At 38.5% G+C, this 24,674-nt stretch overlaps 2 pseudogenes; one reads left to right on the top strand and one right to left on the bottom strand.

Moving 5' to 3' along the window:
* Positions 1-566: 566 nt before the first annotated feature.
* Positions 567-4,463, bottom strand: LOC118499324 (annotated as a pseudogene).
* A 6,159-nt stretch (positions 4,464-10,622) lies between these two features.
* On the top strand, positions 10,623-13,941 carry LOC114497402 (annotated as a pseudogene).
* The last annotated feature ends 10,733 nt before the right edge of the window (positions 13,942-24,674 follow it).

The following is a 24,674-nucleotide window of genomic DNA, read 5'->3' on the forward strand; positions in this document are numbered from 1 at the left end:
AAGAGATTATCATTCTTTACATTAAAGATAAAGAGAATTCAAGATGTCCATCAGGAAAAAGGGCACAATGTTTCTTTGACATTGTCTTTAGCAGTTCTTTCTCTCCTTATGCTAGTTAATCCATTTTTCCCTTATGTCTACTTACATTAATAGAAATAGAAAAGAGAATCATAGGATGTTCGATTTGAAAAATACATCACCTGTATCTGATTTATGAAATCAAATACATCTGATTTCATAAATGAAGATACTAAGAACAGTTGGGGCCATAAACATAAACACTTATAAAGGCTGAACAGGAACATAAATAAGGAAATCGATTGAGTAAGAAAAGTTTCTCGGGACTGAGAAAACCAGCAGCAAACAGCATAACAAATAGTGGCTAACTAAGACTTCAGTGGAAGAGGTGATGGGCCATGGGGGACTATGGAAACCTGGAGCCTGTGGGCCCACCTGAAGCCAGTTGTGACCACGTGGACATGCAGGCCCATTGCCAGCTGATTTATCAAAAACCTGAAACCTTTGCGTGAAAATCTCCGATTTTAAAAATGTTGCATTAATTTTTAAACATTGAAAAATAAACACAGAAAACATCTGCAGGCCTGAAAGTTCATGGCTTCTCATCTTGATCACATGATTTTTAATCCTCTCTTTGCTTCATTTTCTGTTTAAGAGCATGAGAAGAACAGCTGGAGACCACTCAGTGGTCATTCCTACCTGTTCAGGAGCCTGAGCAGTGGGAGCTGCTGTTCAGTCCTCAGGGGTGGAGTGAGCGCTCCAGTCTCAAGCAAGATACTGCGGAATAGGCACAAAGTGCACCTGCACACCTTCAGACCCGTCTGCAACCTCGGGTTGAGTAGCAGTCAATTCCAGAGCTGGAGCAGTCCATTCACCCCGAAGTTCCTTCCAGGTCAATGCTTTTTCTGCTGCGGCCTGCGCATCCTTTCCAATCTCCTCGGGATCTCTCTAAAGCAGAGTTCAGGTGTCGCCGCCCGCAGTTGTTCACAGGAGAGAAGGCCGCACATGCGCAAAACTTCCCAGGGGCAACCAGCACAGCAGACCTGCAGAGTGAGCACCCTCACCTTGTACCAGGGGCAAATGTCTGCACGGTGTGGAAGAGGGTCTGTGTTACACAGAGCGATGTAGAAAGGTTAACACAGAATGCCTCCCGGAGAGGCTGGTGGTCAGCTCTGAGATCATTAACCCGGGGCGTCATAGCTCCCTGAAGACAACCTGGATCTGGTTAGGGAAGGTTCCAGGAGCAAAGTGGCCAGCAACAGGAGTGGCTCCAGTGGCAGCAGCCCACTGGCCAGTATTCCTGGAGGAATATGACACTGACATTATGGAGTTTTCAATGGCAACCGTAGAACGAGCCAACAGCAGAAACTACTCTCACATTCTCTTCAGATTTATGATGCAGACGCCATCACTTTTCCTCTTGTAGATGAACTGTCCCATTTGGAAATCATAGTTGGTGCTACTCAGGTGGATTCCTGCTCTATGGAATTCGAGGACATCCTCCTCCATCATCTGCAAGACATCAAGTGCTCTGGACGTGGTGAAAGTTTCCCTTTGAGTTACCTGGGAAGCAAGGACAATGGTGTCTGGACCCCTCTCTGGGTAGCCCAGAAAGGCAGCCACCTTGTGAAGTAAATTCTGTCCTTTGTGTTCACAATATGGTCAATCAGCCTTGCACTTGGACGTTTGTATTTGTTTTAGAAATGTGAGTACGATGTTTCAATTCACCCTCCTGCTCTTCCAAACTTCACTTAATAGAATTGACCCTGGGAGGTTGCTCTTTGGGGGTCTGAGATTAAAGGCAGAGGTTGTAACAACACAACAGCAGAAGACAAACTTAAGAGGAACCCATGTGCCCATGACACTGACTTAAAGACCTGAACATGAGAATCACCTAAGATTCTTCACATAGGGGGATCACATTTTAAATCACCTGTGAGATCTCTCTTTCCTAGACAGAATACACTGATTAGTTTCCTTTTCTTATTTGCTACTGTTTTCCCACTTTTGTGTTGTTTGGCATATTTTCCCATGAGTTCTTTCAGGCTCTCTAAATTTGTCAAAACCTGTTCTTAACAAAATGCTGGACTGTTGCTTATTCTGCAGAGTCAGTACCAGGCACGTCTTCCTCCTGGAAGGAAAAAATAGACTCAATAAATCAAATCAAATCAAATGTTTAAACAAATCAAATATTGTTGGGGGGTGGGTAGCAAACATTAACTGTTCATTATTAGCTTTGGTACTGGATTAGGATAGAATTTGGCCTATTAGATGCACTTCGATGCTTTGCTCCTTCCGGCAAAGGTGCTTCAACTCTCAGAAAACAAATTAGGGTGGGAGGGCCAGGGACGCACTCTCTGCAGAGAAGTAAAAATTATGCTCGAGTATTAAAGAGCAAACATAGTGATAGAGTCAAGAAGCAGCTAGGCAAAGTCATTACCATGCTTATTGCTATTTGAAGGCACAATGATTGAAGTTATTGTCTTAATGTAAGATTACTAAATAATGCATCCCATAAAGAAAAGACATTGTATTGGCCATAAAACGTGTGTAACTGCAACAGAATTCATACTTATTTAATGACACTTTAGAATCAGATGGTAATTAAAATGAAGCAGGAATTTTTAAAAGGCTAAGAGAAATTCAAACATTATCAGTATATAAATTGAAACTCTTTGTTTTGCAAGCATACAAGGAAGCTTCACATAGCTGGGCCTTTTTTTTTTTCTTTTTTGGCCTACTGGGAATAGCACAATCTTGACTCCTCAGAATTTCCACTTCTAATTGCTCGGAGGGTTCATTATCAGCTGTCTAAAGTGCAATGCATCAACCTTGCAAAGCTGAGTTACAAAAGACGGTCACACATCTGATGGGCTGCTGTGCTAAATACATCTTAATTTGTGCTGCATCTGCTGTTTTCTAATTTGTTTATCATGCTGTGAAAGCTGCAGACTTTGTTAGAGCAGCTCTGTGATTTTTTTCTTTAAAAATGCATCAATTCTTCATATTAAAAAATGGCTGTCCTTCATCATTGTTCATCTGCATCTTGGAATGCCAGAAACTCAATTCTGTTATGCACACATATGTATGGAAAAAACCTGTGCATTTGAATATGTACATATATTATATTAGAATAAATGCACATATATTTGCATATGCATCAAGACAAATACTTAGTTTCATCACAAAAAGAAAAACAAACTTTCTTCAGCGGTTACTGGATGCACAAAGCAACAAACATGGCAATCTCAGTGCTTTGGCGTGGACACAAGTGTTTCAAGTCATCAGGGTTTGGTTGAGGTTCCCTCGCTACACAGAAGGTATGTATTAGAGACATGCTCTCAGTTCAGACCCAACTAAGCAGCAGCTCAAATATAAACAAATGGACGCAATTCAGTATGATCCAAAATAAACCAGTCTCACATTAGTGATGTTCAAAATCAAGTGGGGAAAGAAAACAAACACCACCATCTCAGGCCCACGCTTCCCTCAAACTCTACAAAATACAGAGTCCAGAGTGAAAGCAGGGCCTCCCTCCTGGACCTGTACAGTCACATAAGGACCCATGGTTAGAGAGCTAAGTTTGGTTTACTGCCCTGCTGTCCGTGTTTGGATGTTTGTAATAGTTTCCATGCAAGGGGCCCTGCATCCTCACCCTGCATTGGGCCACACAAATCATGTCACCAGTCTCGAGTGCAGGATGGGTTGTAGGAACACTGGTGGAAGAGCTGGTGGGTTTATTCTGCAGTATTGCAAGCTGTTTTATTCACCCCTTGAAATGAAGAATAAGGGAAAGATAAGAGAAAGTAGAGCAGAGAAGGAAAAACCCAAATAGTATTTACTCTGTATTCATATAGTTTAATGGGACATGAGGGATGGAAGGCAGCCATTTCTGGGTGCCATTTATTATTTCTGAGCTCAGACTTCTTTAAAGAAACTGATTAAAAGAAAATGCCTTCTGTCATCAATTTTGCTTCGCCAGCCAAAGTAGCACTCAAAGTCAGTCTAAAATCTTTTAAAACATGAAGCCATACATAATTCTAATTTTTTGACAATTTCCCACCACTTCTTCTCTTACATATACACACACATAATTCAAATTATTTCAGGAAACCTAAAAATATTACTAGGGAATTCAGAGGAGCTGGAAGCCTCAGAGGACTCCCTGTGACTCTTCTCCTGTCACAGGCTGCTCATGGAGCGGGGCTGTGAGCTGAGGGGCAGTGAGAGGCTGGAGTCCTTGGGGCGCAGCCTGGATGCAAGGATGCAGGGAGGCAGGTCTGCACCCTGGCTTCTCCTAGCCGAACACCATTCTAAGAGGGAGACACAGACGCCACTTACATAATGCCAATCAGTCTTCTGTGTCAAGTTTTCCCAAAAACAGGCAGGAGCGATGAGCAAGGCAGGCATTATGACTGCTGGAGTTACAGACAAATCAGGGCTTCCATAAAGGAGTATGTTGAATCAATAAGGCATACTGTTCAACCAGGGCTGAGAAAAACACCTCATAAAGTAACAGCATTTGTAAAGGTTAATCAATTCAGCTAATTGTAAATGCTCTCAATTGTCAGTCCCTAAGCAGTTCCTTCTCTTTGTAGCTAATAATTCACCGTGGGATGCAGCAGCTCTAAAGCAGGAAGCAGAGAAAGCGGGAAAAGCAGTCAAATTTCTCATTACTCTCTCTCCATGTTGTGCTCTGTCGGTGTCTGTAAATGTCAATACATTTACCACTGGGAGAGAGCCTTTTTCCTTACTAGCACTACTTGCCTCTTTCATTATATACAAAACAAAGTAAAGAGCCTAATTATCTTGGTCTAGGCAGATGGAAAGGAAATGAGGGTATTGATTTTGCTGGGCAGGTAAAGGGATGGTCTTCCATTCACAGCTGTAAGAAAAACACATCATATTTGCTGCGCAGAATTGACTGAGAAAACAAAACAAAACAAAAACTCCTTCAGTCCTTCCCTCCCCACTGTCTCTATAGCCCCAGTAAGAACAAAACCAGTGGGGAGGGTTTTTTTTAAATGAGTCTCTATGGAAATTTGAGAAGTAAAAACAAATCATGTCAGGCAGAAAACAATGAGATAATTCTACCCTGAAATTATAACCGGTCTCTGGCAGGGAAAGCAGGCCAATGACTTTCATGGAACCCGACAACCCCTGTCTCCCCATGAGGCTTCATGGTCCCAGGAACCCCTACTCCCAGGCCACTCATGGGTGTTCTACTGGGGACTCAGAATATAATTAGTTTTAGCAATCCTAGAAAAGTTCTAGAAAATGGTGACACAGGACAAATGAACTGTCCTAAGAAAAGTCACTTTCTTTTTAAGATTTCACATATATCCTTCCTGCTCTTAACTTTGTATATGTACATGGTATTACATTTCAGAAAGTATCATTTCCCTGTATTACAGAAATGAATCCTCTATATTTAGAAAATACAGTAATATACAGCTACTTTCAAAAAATATAGAAGCCAAAACGGATATGAGAATAACTATTTCAAATGTTTTGGGCCATGGTAATGTTTGTAGTAATGTTCATAACAACTAACGTTATCTCATTGATTATACTTTAGAATTCAATGACGTATATAATTTCCCATATTGAAACATGGAGTGCTGAAACACACAGTCAATTTTCCTTTATTTCATCTGCAACTTAATAGAATGCAAATGTCTTTTTCTTAGAAGTAAGGGTATGATTTGGAAATGTACAAAGAATCACAGTACATATATATATATATACCAAAACTTCAACTATTTGAAAAAAGACATTTTATCTTTTATGTATTTCAATTTAGTGTTTTTTAATTATTTATATAAGATTTACTTATTTGTTTTTAGATAGAGGGTAAGGGAGGGAGAAAGCGAGAGAAACATCAATGTGTGATTGCCTCTCACGTGCCCCCCACTGGAGACCTGGCCTGCAACCCAGACATGTGCCCTGACCAGGAATGGAATTGGTGACCCTTTGGTTCCCAGGCCAGCACTCAAGCCACTGAGCCACACCAGCCAGGGCTCAATTTAGTGTTATTAATCAAAGACAGTGTAAAATTCTAGATAAATATATGAGAGGCTTCATGTCCCTGCAAACAGTTTGGTATTTTAGATACAGTGGGTAGTACAGTCAGTCAAAGCATAGCACCATGTTGACCTGAACAGTGTCAACAATAAGCTGGAAAAGGTGGAAAACAAGTTGTTGGCAGCAGGCATGGCACAAGATATTTAATCTCCCAAATATGTAGGATAGTGCTAACGTGTAGGGTAGTAGCATGTTTAAAGTCAGGTTAACTGGCACATTGTAATAATAATCTTGTACAGAAAACAAAATTGAAGTGCTTCCCTCCAGCAAACAAAACCATTGGCAAGAGAAAAGGATTCTCCTCCTAATGAAAACAAATTCATGTTATTTATGAATACAGTTTAAAACATTCCCTGTCTACCCTGGAGACATGAGACATTAGTCAGGGATGTCCAGAAGACACCTGACTAACAAATGGGAGCAGACCTCGTCCATGGGAAACTCAGCCTTCCCACCTTTCCACTCCCCTCCCCTCCCTTTCCCTCTCCTCCTCTCTCTCTTCCTCCTCCCTCCCCTCACTCTCTCTTCTTTCCCCCATTTTTTCTAAGATATATTTATTTCATCTAACAATGCCATTTTCCCATAATTTCAGGGGGAATTTCTTGACATCTGAAAACTCTGAGAATCTAAACTGGAGTTCTCTAAAGGCAGTTTTTTGACTTTAAAGGAATTGATATGCCTGGTAGAGTTTCAAGAACTGTAGCCCCTGGCAAGCAGTGAGCAAAGTGAAGGGAACAACCCCACCCCCAGAACCCCATTATCATGCTTCCTACACTGGTCCTTCCTGAGCATTTGTTACCTTCATCTTCATATACATTCCCTTGGAGCCTCACCCTTTTATGCATAATGTAATTTTTTTCCAGAAGATAAGTTCTTACATCAGTTTAATAATTCCTTGAAGTTATACTGGAGTATTGCTCAACTCACTTCTAAATTAAAGCACTTATTAAAAAACTTTGAAGCATTCTCACAATTTTAAATCACTGTGCACATAGCAATTTAAAATTATGGGAGCAGTTTTATAAGCACTTGAATTTGGAGGTGATCAGAGACCTGAAAATGTGCAATATAGAGTAATTTAAAATTATTAGAGCACTTCACATTTTTTTATAAGCTCTTCAGCTGGGAAGCGATCGGGCCCTAACATCTGAGCTTGTGCAGTACAAAGTGAAGTACTCCTTAGCCTGAGAAGATTCACTCTATTAAATCAAACTGCTTTAATAATTTTAAACTGATATACAGTGAGCATGCTCAGATCTCCAAATTCACTTTTAAATTAAAAATATTTTTCACTTCCAACCTACAAAGACACTTACATGATAAAACGGTAATTTACCCTTTCAATTTTAGACATCAAACTGCCCTCTCTCTTTTAGAGTAGTTTTCCCTTGGTAAAAACAAAATATTAAAAATATTTGTTCTTTTCTGTTAAAAAATAAAAAGCATCATGCTATGAAAATTCAACAACATAGCTATATTTAAAATATTCCATCCTAAACTTTGGTGTTCTATGCTTTGGGATGTCACACTTTTACACCTAAAACAATGACAAACTAATATTTTGAGAGGGTTTTTTAACTGGAGCACACAGGTGATTGTCTTATGTAAGGATAGCACCTGACCCACAAACATATGGATGGTTCTTCATGATAGGGCAGCTATCTGGCAATTTGAGAGAAGTCTTGCAGACCCTACTATGTCTTCCAAAAGTCACTGCTGACTTGAATGAAAGCATGTTGTTCCAGTAAGATTCCCCCAACCCACCCCTGAGTTCAAAGAAAAGAAAACATAGCAGATGCACTATATTTGCTACACTACATGCACATTGTGCAAGCGCAGCTCTTGGTCATTCACATCAGTTTGTGTGATGTTTCTTATCCTTGGGAAATCTTACCTACATTATCTATAGCAAAACTGGAAGGCAGAATTCTTGTCTGGATTAATTATTTCTGTTTATAATCAAGATTATTAAGCAAGGAGACTCGACTAGTGGTGGTAAACACACAATGCAGTATACAGATGATGTTAGATACAATTACACACCTGAAAGCTATATAATTTTATTAATCAATGTCACCCAATAAATTCAATTAAAAAATTAAAAATTAAATTTTAAAAAAGATTATTAACCTGTTAAAAGGGACTCTAATCTCATAGCAGCATGATTCAGTTTCTTGTATGTTTAATTGTAGTTACCAAGAGATTGTTGATATTTGCATTAGGAATTATTTAGAACTTATTTTGGTAGTATTCTTACCTCATTTAAACATAATGACAACTCAAACAAGTAATTAGACATCTATAAGATCATTTTTGAAAGCTAAAAGAAATTGCTTTCTTTTTATTGTCAAGTGCTAGAAGGTTCCCTTTTTCTACTTTCCCTTCCCTTCCTTCTCTCACCCTCTCCCCAAGGCCCAATCCATCCCAATTCTAACTGCAGTAAACTGGATCTACTGGAAGGTTATCACTTAGTACCTCCTTGTTCTTTGATAATACCTTAAATTTTATCCTGCAGGAGAATTGATCCTAACTAACGTGTTTATAATCCACTAGTGAACCAGAGCGGTTCCCAGCAGTGATTTACCATCAATGGAAAGTAAGCTTTAGCTGTTTCTTACGGCTCATCAGGGAATAAGGCTACAAAATATATATGTACTGCTCTATTTAAATGTCCCTTCTGGCTTGTGACAAAAAATGTCTGCAGCCACTTCATCTTACACTACAGATACTGCCTGAAAATAAGTCTCTTTGTGGAGGAGGGTGGAGCGGGGGTGGGAGGGGGGAGGCGGGGGCAGGGGGGAGATGGTGATGATGTCTTTAAAAAAGTGCTCTCTTGGAATAAGCTCTTTCATTGAGAGATATGCTAATGAGGCCCTTAAATTAAGTAACTTATTTTGAGGGTTGTTGCAAAGACTTTTTAAACTTCGTTTTAAATATAAGGCACTAAACAGTCAAGATAAAATTGGGAATTATGGCTCCATAGCCAGTTATAGGTATAAAATGGGATTTGGGAGTTTGGCTAATAATAAAATCATAAACTCACTGAAGGCAGGGTGCACATATTGCCCAAACTCCCTGAATCTTCCCACAGAGAAATGCATGGATGCAATGAGCACCCGCTGCCTCAATGATAAGGACGGTACTGGATGCAGTGGACTTTCCATATTAAAACATTTGTGTGTTTACTGACATCGGGGGTATTAGCTCCATGAAAATGTCTCTGAACCCCACTTATGAGATAGGTTCTGTTGTAACTAATATATGAAAAAATTTCCAATAGGTTATACAATACCCGCTTCTATATAAAACCATTTTTAATTCTATGAGATTTACATTTGTTTTTATATTATGGTCAAATTGCCTTTTTTTTTTTAAATGTTAGGTCCAACAACAATTGTTCTGGAAGAAGACTAAAAGAGAGCTGTCCTGGAAATCAAAGTTTATAGTATTTGGATGGTTTGTTATTTGACTATAGCATCATAAAAGCATATTAAGTACACAAGAAATTCAGTAGTAATAATGCAAAATCCTCTGTATACTCTTCTCTGCAAACTAAAGTCATCTTTCAGAAAGTTAAAAAACCTAAATAAGTAAGCATTAGCCAGAAGTTATAAAGGGATGATCAATAAGTATGTGCTGGAATTGAGAAAGAAAGTTGGGTATAAACAGTAGAAGAAATCACCAAGGGCATATGAAGGGATCCCAAAAAATCAAAATTTATTTATAAAAAATTTTGTATTTATTCATACATGTTTAAATATCAGTCACCTTCAAAGTACTCTCCATGTGATGCAATACACCTATCAAGATGTTTTTTCCACAGCTCAAAACAGCTTTTGAACTCCTCAACTTTAATGTCTATTAGTGCTTCTGCCGCGTTTTGTTTCACCTCTTCCACATCAGCAAAATGTTTCCTTTTGAGGACTTTTGTCATCTAGGGAAACCAAAAAAAAGTTGCTCCGGGTGAGATTGGGTCAGTAGGAGGGGTGGAGCCTAGGGTTTATGCCAGTTTTGGTCAAAATCTGCCTAACACTCATTGTGGTGTGGGCAGGTACGCTCATAAATCACTCATTGTGAAATGGACAAATGCATTGAAAGAGTCTTCAAAAAAATTCCCCGAACCCAAATGCAGCCTCTCACAACACCAACTGGTACACCAGCTGGGTTCCTATAATACTCACCTAGCGGAGAAGCCTACACTGCAAGGGGCCTGCTCTCCAGAATATAATTCTGGTTTTTTGAGGTTCCCCCTTGTATGTAAGGGTTCTTACATGTTAGACAGAGAAGATAGTTGAAGAAACCTTCAAGAATTTGTTTCTGTAGAATATGAGTTGATGGGAAGCCCTAAACAAAATTTTTACTACAATGAATCAGTAAAAACGAAGTCAGGCAATTATGGTACAATGAATTTGAAAATCGATGTAGATATTTCAAACTAAGTGGCTATTAGATAAAAAGCAAAAATGTACTATGAGACTAATATCAAGAAAAAGATTTAGATGAAAATATAAAACTCATCCATGCGGGACTCTGTAAGTATAATGACATATGACAGGCCTGGGACATTTGTCAATGGATGTGCTCTGGATCTGCCACTGCATTTCACTGTGGCAATCACCACTCTTAAGACCACTGCATAGAAGGTAAAAGAAGCAATATGGGGTGATGCCAAGCTGTGCATGAGTCTCCTGTGTACAACGTTGACTTCGGGACTGAAACTGGGAAGATAATACGCAAAACCCTTTGCTCATATATTGTAATGGCCAATGTGTATTTTTCAGACTTTTTTTTTTAATGCTTTTTCATTTTCCTGCAGCAGTATGTAGTTTCATTCACATGTGTGTATCTAACTAAGGTTATTTCATCTGAGAGCATTGCTAAATAAACAAAAATTTATTAACACTGTAGCTATTGTAAGTAAATCTTTGCCTATGACATACAATGCCCTTTAATTCCTAGTACCTACTGAATGGGTTAATCCATTTAAGTGAGAGAATGTGTTTTGTCAGATTGTGTGAGTCTGACAATTTTTTTGAACCAAATCAAGCCTTTTGAGAATTGAATTCCATTTGCTTCAGGGGCAAAAAAGTGACTTTTCCGGTTCAAAGGAAAAATGCTTAGAAACTATATTTGAAAGGCTCATAAGGGGCCTTACACATCAAATAGCTCTTAGAAAACAACATTCTGATGAGTCAAGTGTAAATTAATTAGAAACATGGAGATGGTTTTTCCCTGCCTATCCACATGGGTTTCAAAGTTGAAGAAAGAGTATTTGACGAAATATGTTTGGAGTGTTCCTGACCCAAAAGCATAGTAAAGTAGTTTAAGATACCCTGTCCACCCCCTTGCTAACCTGTCACTGAGTGCCGTGTGCAGCTCGGCAGGCAGTGTCAAGTAACTGTTCACAACACACACACGCATCTATGCACAATACTCATATCGTGAAATTATATCCAGCATTAAAATGTACATTGAATTAACATAAAAGAAAACAAGGAATAAAAAGTGAAAAAAAAAGATGTTTCTGTGAAACAAAGATACTTGTTTTCTTGCAGTGATCTTCCCAAACAAATACCTAATGTACTCCTATGTAAAAGCATTGGGACTCATGCTGGTTCTCCATTTTGAGTCCATGGAGTATATCCTAGAGAAGATTTTTTCCCTGCAAAGAACTCGATTAAGGCATTATAAATGAATGCAAGTTTTGTAGTGCTTCTGAAAGGGAAACAAGTCAAATAAGCGTTAAGGCATGCTTGCTCCAAATTTATCCTACATCATGGGTCGTGGTAGGACACCATTTATGTATGAAATCTCTGGAGTGCTGAGACTGCAGACGCAGGAATAACATTTCTGTAAAGCTCACCATATAATATCGGATTATCAGAATTTGGCCCAGGTAATTTGGTTATATGGCCATGCTTTGCTTGTATCCAATTAACAGGGAACTACAATTGGTCAAAGACATTAAAGCAAAGAGCAATTGTGCAACTGTAAGCAGAAAGTTCACTAGTACCATCTGTAGAGAAAATATTTCAAAATGTTGTCATTAGTGAATACTTATTGTAAATCAGTTGGTTATATGGTGCTGAAAACTAGTGTTAGCAGAATTCCCAGAGTAAATATATTAAAACCTATCATTAAGAGAGAATAAAAAGCAATGGAAAAAGAGAGAAAGAAAGAGTCTTTAAAAAGTAGAAAACACAAGGAAGGCTTGGGGCTGGACCAGGGTGGTGGTAGATAGGAAGGGTGCTGGGGGAAAAAGGCCCAAGAACTGATGCGGACCCAGATCATGCAGGGTGGCCATGAGGAAGTGACAGAAAAATGACCTGACATCAGTGAAGCTGAACAGAAATTGGACATTCCCATTGTTTTTATAAGTGCCTATGGATTATCGCAGGAAAAATGAAATGGGTCGCTGATATTGAGAAGTCAGTGAGAATAAGTAATTTTCAAAAGAAAGCGTTGGTCCAGGTGACCAAAAGAAGAAAAAGAAGGAGGAGGAGAAGGAAGAGGAGAAGAAGGAGAAAGAAGAAGAAGGAGGAGGAGGAAGGAAGAAGGAAGAAGAAAATTGGAATTTTTACTAGATAAGACTGCAAACCATCCAAAAATTCTTCAGGGTCCAAACACACTATCTGCTCTCAGATGACCAAATAATCAGCTATTATCTGAACCATTATGAACGGACTCAGAAGGCTCTAATGGTGAAGAATATTAAAAGGTATAGAAAAGAGCTAGAGAAAGAAAGGAGTCCTCTGGCAGAAAAAGATGGGAATGGGAAATACTTCTACCTGTACTTGGTCCCAGGGGTCACTTACACCCTGCTGGCTGACTACAACCTGTTGGTGGAGTTCAGGAAAGGACCCTTCAGCACCTGGATCAGGAAACCTTGTGGTAAAGCCCAGGACAAAAGCAACTTTGTAATCAACAAGTTCTCGCAAATCAAAAAGTGGTGCTGGGAGAGCAAAACATTTTTTTCTCAGTCCACTGAGGAAGCCTATGTGATCTCTCTGTATATTAACAACCCATTATTAATCAGTGGAGGAAGTTCGACTGCAGCTTCTATGCCCTGGTGTGTGTGTACCACACGCTGAGCTGTTACCTGCATAAGCTTGAGGTCTGCTGCTTCAGCACAGTCATGTATACCCCCAGTACCAGTGAGCTGGGCACTTCGTTTGCTCACCCCACCAACATTGCCATTCTGAAACACGGGGAGGACTACAACCACACCCTCGGGGCAAGGGGACAGTGAACAACCTGTGGCTGTACTTGGACATGCTTTTTCATTTTCCTGCAGCAGTATGTAGTTTCAGGACACAAGGCAAGGAGGTGACTGGCAAGAGGTTCACCGAGATCCACTGGATCACCATGCAGACCATGACGGCCCTGACACTGGTGATGAACAAAGACAAGCACTGCTTCCAGTGCTGAGACTACAGCATCACATAGATGATGGGCTGAAGCCCTGGCTGATCGAGGCTAACGTGTCCATCTCTCACCTCCAGCACTGCCAACGATCAGAGCCTGAAGTATATAATCTAATTAATGGCCCTTCAACTTTGTGGTTCCTAAAGGCAAAATTCCAGGCTATAAACAGAATGAGTTCCCCCCATAGGAAGTTCTTAACAACTATGAAATTCTGTATTATGAAGAGCTGGAGCAGGGTGACGGGGCTGACCTAGAGGAGAGAGGTTATTTGGGCCAGAAGCTAGAGACCAAAGGGGACCAGGAAAGAGACTGGGGGAAACTGTCTTCACAACCTGGAGACGGCCACCAGCAGCAAGGGCAAGACTGCAACAGGGACCCTGCTGGAACCACACCCGGCACCCAGGCCCTCACTGAAGACCTATTTTGGCACATCGTTTTTCTAGGATTTTTCCCTTTCCTAAGCCTGGCAAACAAAGACACTTCTCTGGGGTGGGGGAGTATAAAACACTACCTTTTAGGTTTTTGCTAAGCAATTTATTTTTTCTTAATTATTTTTTCAGTTGGATAAAAATTATTTTTTCAGTTGAGTACACAGAAGTAAAGCACCAAGCCCATCCAGGAAGAGAAGTAACTGAGCTCAGCTGCACACTGCTTAATTCCTGCCCAATACAAGGATTGGTTGGGTCCTATTTCCAATTTATCATAATGAGATTTTTTTTTAATTTTTCTCCCAGGGTCCTTACAAACTTAGAACTTTCCCCAGTAATAAACTTTTGAGGAATTCTGAAGATGGTTTTATATCAAAACCATACTATCACCACTTCAAATAAGTGATAGGGCTACTCAAGACATGGGTTGTCACTCAGGCGGCTGAACTCTTGGGGGTCAGTTAGTCCCCTGGAGCCACTTGCCTAGAAAAGCCTCCAAAAAAGATTTTTTTCAATCTTCCTTTGAAGTTGATTTTGGAGTACCATTTCTTCAGATAACATGTTTGGTTTGTTGTCGTCCAGGGAAGACTTGGCAGCTCAGATGCATTTAAGATGTAATGCCAGTTCTATATTCAGTCAGCATTTTCACGCATCTGTTCTCCTGGCATTTCGTTGCTCTTAATTTCCAGTTTTGATCGTGGGATATTTGGACTAGAGAACTAAGAATGGATGAATGTTTGTTTTCCTGGGTCCTAGAGGCTGTGTGTGTTCAAGTGCATATATTTCATCACACATCCTGGCCTCAGAAAAACAAATTCATTGTTACACAGGCAGATATTTTTCAAGAAATGTTTGTTAATGATGAGTGCCCCCTTGTAGGATATATATGAAGGATCCTTGCCATTAGTGAGCCAATTTCATGCTTCCATTTTTATTTTCGTCCTAAATTACCTCTTCCTTTTGCTAAAATATTTCCTTTGCTCTCAAATACATTTCAAAGTTACATTGACTCTCCAAATCTTAAGGTAAAAAATTAGTATCCCCACTTCTAATTTCCTAATTCTTTGAACATTTAATATTAAGTAGATAGATTTGCACTGCAGAACAAGTTCTCCCATAGAAGTCCACAAAATGTATCATTCATTTGTGGTAAGGTACAAAAGACACCAACTCTGCCAGGTATACCCATCTGGAAGATGTAGCTCCTGTCAGGAAATGCACTCTGCCCTCCAGCTAAGGATACAGGACCAACCTCTGCTTGGTGGTACCTGGAACAAGTGGTAAAGGAAAAAGGCAACGTGATCACTTGTGGGCATCACAAATATGATCATTCTCTGTAAGTATTTAAAACATGGATTTCCTGACACAAGTGTCCTGGGACTGATTAAAATATGCCTGTCCCAGAGGTTTCTGTGGCTAACGAAGTTGAAGAAATTTTGGACATAGTTAAGCAGATTCCTATCCTCTAAGGTTTTCACAATTTTTAATGTGGGGCATCCTCTGTGAATCTCCAAGTGGGGGCTATAATGTGCAGATTCCCTTGACTTTTGGAACCTCTCTGATCAGGGCTCTACAGGACCCAAGGTCTCCCTGGAAGATTCTGGTTATTCTCTATTTAAGTGTCTTCAATTGTGTGTCTAAGAGGATCCCTGTCCACAGAGACCTGGGATATTGCCTCCCATCTGGAGTCTCTGCTGTCTCTTTTTATACATAAATCATTCATAAGTTGGGACTGACAAGATCCCTTTTTATTGGGTACTTCCTAATGCAAGGACCTAGAAAAAGTGCCAAAAAATATGAGGAAAATAACCATTCCACAATCTGGCCAATACAGTTCTGTTGGCTTAAAAGTAGGATGAGATCCATTGCAGAGAATACTGTAAGCTGTGCAGTAAATACATGTTAATATTATTCCAAGTATATAGCAACTACCTAGAGGCAGGACTAAAACATACCAAAGTAATCAACCTTTTAAGACCAACACTGTTTAAAGAAAAGAAAAATATTTGAATGAAGAGGGAAAATTAAAGAAACCTAGTTCACAATGTGTTTTTGTATTCACAAGGTACTTTAAATATTTCATACTAGACTTTGCAGACTATGCAGTGTGGTCACAGAGCGAAATGCCAAGATGCTCAATTGCAGCAGCCAAGAATGTGTTAGGGACCTCACGTATAAGAAGCTTACAGAGTCAATGAACAGTGCCATTATTGCAGTCATACATCCCTAGAAGTGACTTCCTCTCTGCCAAAAAGTCAATGATTATAAAATCCATCCATTGCTTCAATGCAACTGTTAAGGAGATAGCATGGGCTGTGTGACTCACATCACAAGCAGATGGAAAGAAAGCAATTTGGGGCATTTTACAGATTACACAGACCAAAGGAATGCTGTTTGCCACCTGAGAAGGCAGCATTTACAGATAAAAGGGTTGAAATATTTTTGCATTTGCTATAGCAGTTCTGTTTTGAAGAAGCAAGTATTCCAACACAGATCAAAATGATTCACAAGGTACCTAAGGAGAATGCAGAATGAGGATTACGACGATGAAGCCCCAAACAGGACCAGGAAATAAACACTTCCAATAGAAAAACCAATTCTGCCAGTTCTTTCATGGTGAAAGAATTCAACTATAATCTAAATTAGTGGTTCTCACACTTTTCAGTCTCAGAAACCCCCTCACCACTTAAAAATAATTAACCCCCCCAAAGCACTTTGTTTGTATGGATGGTAGTTAATGATGTTTACTGTATTAGAAGTTAAAAGTAAGATACTTTTCAGATATATATACAAGTTTAATGAGAAGAGTGAAGTGGTTTTTTTTGCCTTTTTATTGAATGTATTTGGCTGATACTGGTTAACAAAATTATACAGGTTTCAGGTGCACAATTCTACATCACATCATCTGTACACTGTAGTGTGTGCTCACCACCCCAAGCCAAGTCTCTGCCCATCACCATTCGTCCCCTGGACCCTCCTCCACCTCCTCCCTGGCAGTCACCACACTGTTGTCTGCATCTATGAGGGGTTTTTTCCTCTCTTTTTTATTTTGATTTTTTGCTCAATCTCCTCACCCCCCTCCCAACATGCCTGAGAGCTGACAGCCTGCTCTCTATCTATGAGACTGTCACTATTTTGATATTGTTTAAAACTGGTCACTCATGATGCCTAATAAAACACGGCTAGATTCTCATTTCTGCTTCTGTATCCAATCCCCTGTAATGTCATGTGGCCTGTGGAAAATGCAACTGTGTGCTCAGAGAGAAAGCAGGTGAAAAGATAAACAAGGTCTTAGCACTACTAGGAGGAAAGTTTGATCTTGGCAGACATCCTGAAGTGGTGATGGGGATGTGAACCCAGAGGACCACCTGTGCAGTACTTTGAGAACCAATGAGCTAAAAACATTGTACGTCCAATATGTTTACAGGTATTTACATATCTCAATATACTGCACATAAGTGCAGTCCCCTCAGTTAACTATTTACTGTCCTGTAGAGAAATCGTCTCATAGCATAAGTTCAAACATTCTAAACTGTTCATTTCTTTCAACTGTATAAAGCCTGTGATACATAGGCTTTGCATTGCCATTGCAAGCCAGAATGGCAATAAACAGATCACATACTAAATGGAAACCTAACAAGATGCATTTCTGACTATCGGTATTAAATGTTATATTTTCACATGTGCTGCTATTGCGTCTTAATAATTAGGTAGATGGAATAAGCATTATTCTATTTTATAGATGAGAAAAGTGCACAGACAGGGTAGGTGACTTACCCAAGCACCATAACTAATCCATGGCAGAGCAGGGACTGCATCCAGCCCGGTGCTGCTTTGGGCTTCTCACTGGGCCAGCACACGGAGCCAAAACACATGCTAGAAAAGTGAAAATGATGGCTGGGATGTTATGTTGCCTGATTTGTTTCTTTATAATTTTTCACTTACTCTGCCAAATAGTTATTTTAGGAGAAATGTGGTTGGTGCTTTGATACTATTTGTTAACTGTTCTAATATTTTGAAAATGTGTAATTACTCCCTCTGGCATTAATTTTCCTTACGTGTAAGGTTTGGATCAGATACCATGAAGGCTTCAGCAACAATGATATCTTTATCATGAATCAAATAAGGCCTATCAGAATCTAGCATTTAATTTCAAAAAGCAGTCCACTCACATTTGGTTTGCTCCACAATGGTGGATGGTACCAGAATGTTTTGGAAGCCAGGGGCAAGGGATGCTTGACATCCTGCGACATTATGGAGAATACTCACAGTAAGATGCTCTTGTCCCCATGTCGGCACATAAGTTGGAAATGTCCTGCTGGACTGCTGTATAGGTGAAAATCTTATTTGTAATCTTGTGAATCTGGATACCAGCTGTGTTTCACTTATAAATGCAAAGTATTTTGGCAGAGTTTTAATATGCATTGATTTTTTTTCCAAAATGCAGCTACCATATAAAGTAAAAGAAGATTGTACTTTGTTTTGTCTGGAAGTTTACCAAGAATGGTCCACCGATTCAGAAAAGTACTTTGTGGTGTTGGTGTTGCCATCGCAGCCCACATTCATAGCTGGCGTTTTCACACCAGTTCTGCACATTGGTGTGAGCACCTCACTACTTCAACAGATCTTCTAGTAGAGAGATAAACAAGCATTTACCTACACATTGAATTATTTAACTGTAAATTGCTTTTCAATGTTTCTTCCATTACAATTAAGATGTTTCATCAATATTTTAATTAGCTGTGTGTAGGTAGATTATATCACATGTGGGCCTTTCACTGAAGGATAGTGAAGAGGTATTATCATTTTTATAAGATTTAATTAATTTATTTATTTTTAGAGAGAGGGGAAGGGAGGGGGAAAGGAAAGGATAGAAACATTGATTGAGAGAAAAGTGTTGATTGGTTGCCTCTCATACACTTCCCAACCAGGGACCAATCTTGGACATGTTCCCAACCAGGAATTAAACCGACAACCTTTCCCTTTCCGGACAACGCCCAACCAACTGAGCCACACTGGTCAGGGCCCATTTTTATTTTTAATGGAGTGTTTTGGCTGCTAAGATCAGGAACCACTGGGTTAATTTCCCTCAGAAATTGTATTTTTTTTCTTTTTGTAAAAATTTACTTTTAGAGTCAAGATTAATAGATATTTCTCAAATTTCAATTCCTTCTGAGAAGTTATTTATGGTTACTCCCTCTGTGTTAATAAAACAGTGTGAAACAGCTTGCAATACATTTATCTCACTAAAGGGTTTGATACAGTGGGTTTTGGGGGAGAAGGAAAGAATATCTTGGATTGGCTTCATACGAAGTCATAAAAGCTGGATTTGGTTACCTAGTTATGCAGCCTCAAGTCCCTCTGCAGTCAAAACCCCATGACCCTGCGCCAGCACCGCCACCAGCACTGCCACCAGCACAGCCACCAAGCACACACTGGAGGGCTCGCCATGCTCTCTCTGCTTTACCTACTAACATAGAGAGGAAATAAGTGCTAAAGTGCTACTAATCAGACAAGGGAGGCTACAGCTTCTGCTTCTACCCAAACATTCTCCTGAATATTATTCTTTGCAGTGCCTGCCATAGGTTTTAAAAGGACTATTCTTTTCAAACATGAATAATCTGTGGTGAGACAGTTAAATATCAAGAAAAATATTTAAGCAATAAATGTGTGTCATCTACCCAAAGTAGAATGAAATAATTGAAATTTTTTAAATACCAGTCAAAGCTTAATCAATGAATTCTACACAACAAATAATTATCATGTTTATTTTGCTACCAGTACACAGTTTTTTCTTAGCTATTTTCCTGAGCTATACAATTGTGCTAAGATATATTTTTCATGCTCTCTGCAACCTAAAACATATGTTTTTTAATTGGAAATAAAATGACTTCTCTTAGTCACATTACTTACTGTTTTAAAAATGGCCCAAATCAATACAGCCTCCTTGGTTGAGTGCTAGCCTACCTGCGTGTGTTAGGAGAGTATGTACAGTGTTAGCAATAGCATTTACTCCTCTGGCTCTATTAGTTTTGCAGTAATGGTTCATTAACAGCCTACACCATTAATTTAGAGGAAGCCCTGCACTAATTATGACAATTGATTTCTTTGTTTAATTTCTCTATAACCAAATGACACATGTTACAATGAAGCCTGATTTATAGTCCCTTTGGGAATCTGGATCACATTATATCTTTTTAAAAAGGTTATGTTGTGATGACCTAACCCACTTGGTATTTTTGAAAATAAATTATTTTTCTCTTTGCAATACATAAAATGTAAAAATACATCTAATTATATTATTGATATTTTAGTTACTATGTTTTAGTAAAAGATTAATAAGCATTTCTAAAAACAAAAGGAATGCTTCCACACATCAATTTCCCTTTCAACTGTGCTAACATCCATTTTATAACAAACTACAAAGCATAGCATATTTCCAGGTTTAAAAACATTATCTTCATCGTTCTCTGTGGCTTAAAAGTCAAATTTTTAAGGTGCCAACTAATCCCTCCAAATACATTGACCTTGAGCTAGTCAAATGTTTTCTGCTTTAACTTCCTTAGTTAAAAAACAGATTGATAATATCTTGAAATACATGTTTTGAAAAATACCTATTAGTGAAAGCATCAATTGTCAACTATTACAAGTGACTACATCCCTCAATATGCTGTGAGAAATAAACCCTTGTTGCTGTAAGTATAAATCCCAAGTGCAGAACCCCTGAATTCAAGTCCTGACTATGCTACTTATAATGCGGGTCATCTTGACCATGTCATTTCACATTTCTGAGTGTCTATTTCTGCATAAATCAAAAGTATATGTGTATAAAATCATATTATATACTCTGCCTCATTCACAGGGTACTTGTGAACATTAAATAAGAAAACTTAGATAATTTTGAAATGACAATAATAAGATGATGAGTAGGAGGAACAAAAATATTTCAAAGATCATGATATGTTTTCTGCTTTTTGGAATTCTAGATACACCAGCATTTATTTCTAAATAATTAAAATAGTATTAATCTGAGTGGAATATTGTACACTGAACCAAGGCACATTTGTATAACTACCAGGAGCTGAAACAAGGATAACTTGCATGTGTCACCTAACTATGGTAAGTCCCAAACAATTCATTCTCATCCCATCAGCCATGACCAAAGCAACGACCTAAATAACAGGTGTATCACATCGAATACATGATTTTGTTAGAGCTTCCTCTCTTATTTTTAATGCTTAGAATAATTTACTAGGAATTGGAGGCCAACGTAGGCCCTACACCGATGAACATAATACAAACATTCATCAAACTCATGGATTTGATTATTATTCTATATGCAAGTCTCAAACATGGATTGCTAGTCCCAGCCTTCCTCCTGAACTCCACGCTAATAGTTCTCCTGTGTGTAATGCATCTTAAACTGCATACCCAAAATCAAATACTTCTACTTGGCACTTAGATGCATTAGTGAGAGTGTTTTCTTACTTTTTCTGTGTACTTCTTAAATAGTTTGTGCCAATTTTGATACCATGGTGAAGGTGAGATAAAATAACAAGCTTATTCATTTCACAAAGTCTTTGTACATGGCCTAGATGCAGGTAAAAAGGTGAACTTAAAAGTTTTAGGAGAAAAATCAAGAAAACAAAAAAATGTCATTGTAAATAAATATGCTAATACCAGTTACCCGCAAATTGTGCACCCAGTATAACACTTGTATTTCAAACAGAAAATACAATGAAATCTACTAAGTAGAAACCCAGTGAGAAATAGTTGTGCAGCGTATTTGCAAAGTCCAAATAGCACCACCAAGAGGCAATGGTTCCAAAATGCCATGGTAAATGTGATGTGGGTAATTAACAGATGAGACCATCTTTATTCCCTTCTTAGGGCAGCAAGAGACTAATTTGGCAGTATATAATAACATGACTGATTAGTTAATTTTGAGTATCACAATGAGCAGCTTCAATCTAATCTTCATGCTAACAGGTAACAAGTATAATTCTTGAGAAAAGAAGAAACATGTTCACAGCAAGCAGCACAAGCAGTTATGTGGGCAGCCGTCTTCCAAGCCCGGGGTGCACGACCTCAAGAAAGAGAAGAGCGGAATCGATCTCCTTCAGTGGTCCAGGCCCTGCACCACAGGGGTGCAGGATTTCATGTTATTTTCCTGGCATACATCCTCTAATGTTAGAAATATTTAGGTGAGATGCTTACATTAGAACAGAAAAGTAAAAGGGTAATAAAATCAACAAACTTTTCATTGACTTTTTATATCTTTGAAGACAGAAGTAAAATGAAAACTTTTCCTTTTTACTTGAGAAAAAGAGACATAATACTACCGTACAATTAACAAAACCTTTACAACTTATTTTCAAAAAAGTATACAGTCCATGTTAGAGCATAATATAGGATAGCTAAAGCCAAGTAGGAATCTATGAAGAAATGCATGCATACATCTATTACAATAAAAAGGCTGTAAGCAATTTATACCTCTTGGATTGGGCAGTGGTAACATGGGTGTGCATTTTATGATTACTCACCTTGCTATGTGTTTATATTTTATAAATTTTTACACAAGTGGGTTATATTTCACAATTTTTAAGAAATTATATTAAAATATTACAAGCTAATTAAGCAACAAAATCCCAGCCATAGTCACTCTGTGGCTTACATCCGCCCTCTCTCAAAATGCACTTCGGTCAGTGGGTCAAGGGGCTGGAAGCATTTGTCAAGAAAGTCTTTTGTCATCACATAGATAAGATAATCATGTAGACAAAATAATGAATTCATATGTTTCATTAACTCTTAGGAAATGGCCTGGGGAAGGTATGAAAATAAATTCATGCTGAAATATATCTATTTTCTAAAAAAAAAATTCAAGCCTTGACAAAGACAATATAACTGTAAAGCCAATATTCACACCAGTTTACCACAAACACAGGATGCACACCCACCAGAACCCTTTTATTTGAAATTCACTAGTGTCTGCTATGACTTACTTAACTCGATCAAATCAGCCACAGCCTGTGCTGTGGGGAAACCAGCTGCCATCAGTCACGCCATCTACATAGCAACTCACTGCTCTGTTTCTCAGATGCACATCTGGAGATGTTAGTTCAGATGTGATTCTGAAACTAACAGATAAAGTATGTAAATCTGATCCTGACTCATTTTCCTATGTGGAGGGCATGAAATGTAGGTACCCGCCAGTCTGTGCGTGGGTGTGAAAGGTAAATGAAGTCACATGCCTGTACCGGGACAAGGGGCAATGCTTACTACATGGAAGAGCACACATCTTTAGAAGTTCTGGGAAGCCAAGAAGTGAGGAATGAAGATACAGCATCTAATATTGTATCTAATAATGAAATAGGGGATTACAAATAAGAGTTGGTAATATATGTTTTAAAACCTCAGTCTATATTGTTTTCTAACATACACCAAAAAATGTCTAAAGAAAACAAGAGTGTTAATACACACACACACATGAACTGAAAAATTGTGATGGAAGCTAAAATTTAGAGACTAACCTATTTTCTTTTCGACCAGAATTCCACAACCCTGCTTGAATTTGATTTGCTGACATTCACAACCACCAGATGGAAAAAAAAAATTTTAATGATATTGTGCGAAAGAGGTATAGACTTCGGCTGTTGGTGAATCATGCAATGTCATTCATTTTGAACATTTTAGGATAGGATTGTCTCATGAATTTTCAGCAACATTTTTATTCTTCTATCTCATACATTTAATTACAGAACCAAAGAGACATTATAGGATGTTACAAGACGCTGGATGGATCAGTAAAATACACATTTACTTATGAACTTTCCCTGTTTTATATTATAGGACAAAAAGTATAAAAACTGTATGTTAAATTTAAAAATTGATCCTGAAATCATTTTTTAAGAAATAAGAAATAGGTTTAAGAGGAAAATGAGAATAGCAGTGTTTTCTTTGTGAAAGAGACCATCAGTCAGAATAGTCAGGGACTGTCCTGTTATAATTTCTATATCCTGGCTAAGCTCAATTATTTTTGTTGTGAGAAATTATGTTAGTGCAGTTACAATAACTACTATAACAGATAAACCCTAAAATCCCAGTCGCTTAACACTAATCTCAGTGCCTTAACACACGTTTATTTTCCTTCCTATAAATTCCAAACACTCTTCTTGTGCAGGGTGTTTCTCTGCCAGAGGTAATTCGGGGACTCAACAATTCTACACCACAGAAGAAACACACGAATCTCTGGCAGACAACTAGCTGTCTCTTATACAGGGACTGTGTTTTCAAGTAATAGCAACTTAGCAGGAAAACTCAAGCCATGAGTACTTATATATCTGGCTTCTTCTATGTCCTGAGATAGACAAAAAGAAGAATCACTAGGAAATTATAGTATGGAACTCCATGTACAATAAATTATAAAAGAGTTCAGAAGATCACAGTTTTGTAGTCAATGGAATACCAGGTAAAATTACACATAGTACACAAAAAAAGGACAAATGTTAAGCAGTTTTTATAGATCAAAAGAAATTCTGGTAGAGTTAATAATAGGTGTTAGATAAATTGTGCTATAAATGTGTCAATATATCTGAAAGTTATTCTACAACAACCCTAAAGAATCATCTACATTTATTTTGCCAGTGTTTGCATTATAACACGTGAGAATAAGAAGTTCACCTGTGTAGAGTGGAGGGCAGCTTCAAGAGAAACAAGTTT

This window comes from Phyllostomus discolor, chromosome 3, assembly GCF_004126475.2.
Source record: "Phyllostomus discolor isolate MPI-MPIP mPhyDis1 chromosome 3, mPhyDis1.pri.v3, whole genome shotgun sequence".
Lineage (NCBI taxonomy): Eukaryota > Metazoa > Chordata > Mammalia > Chiroptera > Phyllostomidae > Phyllostomus > Phyllostomus discolor.